The sequence below is a fragment of the Oratosquilla oratoria genome, chromosome 31 (genome assembly GCF_046742065.1).
Source record: "Oratosquilla oratoria isolate Oo_2021 chromosome 31, ASM4674206v1, whole genome shotgun sequence".
Taxonomy (NCBI): domain Eukaryota; kingdom Metazoa; phylum Arthropoda; class Malacostraca; order Stomatopoda; family Squillidae; genus Oratosquilla; species Oratosquilla oratoria.
In genome coordinates, this window is record NC_134807.1 from 5,523,609 (window position 1) to 5,526,108 (window position 2,500).

The window sequence follows — 2,500 nt, forward strand, 5'->3', positions numbered from 1 at the left end:
TCCTACTCTCCTCCTCTTCCTACTCTTTCTTCTCCTCCTCCTCCTCTCCTCTTCCTACTCTTTCTCCTCCTCCTCCTTCTCCTCCTCCTCTCCTCTTCCTACTCTTTCTCCTCCTCCTCATTCCCTCCTTCTCCTCTTCCTTCTCCTCCTCCTCCTCCTCCTCCTCTCCCTCCTCCTCCTCCTCTTCCTCCTCCTCCTCTTCTTCCTCCTTCTCCTCCTACTCTTTCTCCTCCTCCTCCTCATTCCCTCTTCCTCCTCCTCCTCCTTCTCCTCCTTCTACTCCTCCTCATTCCCTCCTTCTCCGCCTCCTCCTTCTCTTTCTCCACTTTCCGCCATTGCAGATTTTTTTCTCTTCTCCTTTCATCTTACTTTAATATACCTCATCACCTCCTTGTCTCGTATTATATCTTTCTTCGACTGATCTTGATATGTTCTTATTAACACATTTTCTTTTGTGGATACGTATGTTTTCAAGACTTTCATTTTCTCGTAATTCATATCTTTTTCTTCCGGGTACTCTTGATTTGATCTTCTTCCCTTTCCTTTTTTCTCTGTCCTTTCTTCCTCCTCCTCCTCCTCTTCTTTCCTCTTTTTTTCTCTGCCCTTGCTTCTTCCTCCTCCTCTTCCTCCCCATCTTCTTTCCTCTCCTTTTTTCTCTGTCCTTGCTTCTTCCCCCTCCTCTTCCTCCTCTTCCTCCTCTTCCTCCTCTTCCTCCTCTTCCTCCTCCTCCTCTTCCCTCTTCTTTTTCTCCTCCTTTTATTTCTCCTTATTTTACTCCTTTTCTCTTCCTATTCCATCTTTTCGCTTATTCTCCTCCTCCACCTCCTCCTCCTCCTCCTCCTCCTCCTAATCACTCTCCTGTTTCTCCATTTCCTCCTTCTCAACCTCATTTCCTTCTCACCTCCTTCTTCTCTTCCTTCTGTTCTTCTTACTCTTCATTATAGCTATCTCCACTTCCTCCTCCTTCTCTTCCTCCTCCATCTTTTTCCTCCTGTTCCTCTTCTTTTTCTTTTTCCGAATAAAAAAAATATATATATTATGATTTGTATAAACATTCTGAACATCTAAATGTCGACTTGATTCTTTTACAGTATCCCCCCAAAAATTAACAAAAGAATAAATAAGTGAATAAATAAATTAATAGAAATAAATAGATACATAAATAAACGAATCAAATGAAAAAAACACAAAACCTTTCCTGATTCCTCTTCGTTTGATAATAACCAATTCTGATTCCATATTTCAGTGGTTTCATGTCCTTGTTAATTGTCTCTCCCTTGTTCTCTTTACTCTCTTTATCCTCCAGTTTTCCGTCTCTCTTCTGTTCTCTCTCTCTCTGAATTCTCTCTCTCTCGGTCATCTTCTGTGATGGAAAGAATCCTCGAAGAAGGCAACCGTTCCTTATCTTTCTTCCTCCAAGACAGTGTCCTTATCTCTTTCCTCTCTCTCCTCCTCCTCTTCCTCCTCCTTCTCTTCTCCTATTCTTCCTTCTCCTTCTCCTCGTTCTCCTTCTCCTCGTTCTCCTTTACCATATCCCCCTTCTTCTCCTTCTTCCTCCTCCTTCTTCCACTCCTCCTTTGTCTTCTCTTCCTCCTCCTCCTTCTCCTTCTTCTTCTATTTCTCTTCCTCCTCCTTTCTTCCCCATCTTCTTCATTCTCCACTTCTTACTTCTCCCATTATTCCTCCTCCTCCTCCCATTCTTCCTCCTTCTCCTCCTAATACTCTTCCTCCTCCTCTTTTTCATCCTTAACTTCCTTCGTATCCTCACCTTATTCCTCCTCTTCATCTTCTTCCTCCACCTCCTCCTCTTATTTCTTCTTCTCTATCGCGTCCTCCTCATCCATTCACTTTCCTTTCCCTTCCTCTCTCTTCCTCCTCCTCTTCTCCTTTGCCCACTCCATTTTCTCCTCCTCCTCCTCCTCCTCCTCTACTATCGTCTTTTCACCTTCTCCTACTCCTACTTAAATTTTTTGATCTTCTCAGACTCAAAATTAAAAATTTCCAAATTATTATTATTTTTGCTTTCGCGAACTACACCCAATCACAGCACACACAGACTCACTCTAGCCGTATCGGGATCACGTCGTATAGACCAAACGGTCCCATGTAGGAGGTCCCGTCTAAGACGTCTTTCTCACAGTCTGCTGCCCGTGAAACTCCCTTAGTCTGGGATGCTCCACATAACACTGACTGAAACGCTTCCAAAGGATTACAAAGGATTACAAAGGCGGAGCATACCGACAGGAGACCTTTTGATCCATATCTAGGTCGGATGCGAAAAAAACAAAATCATATTAATAATAAGATAATAAATAAAAACTATAATAATGTAAATAACAAATAAAATACATAAATAAATTCCTTCCAATGTACAAGAGCCTCAAGAGACTAAAGAGCTTCCTCACTCATTCTTTATGGTAACACGAGGACATATATAGACTGAAAATTAGACTAGAAGTGATTCTACAAAGTCTGAAATAATATGCAGTGGTTTTGTGTT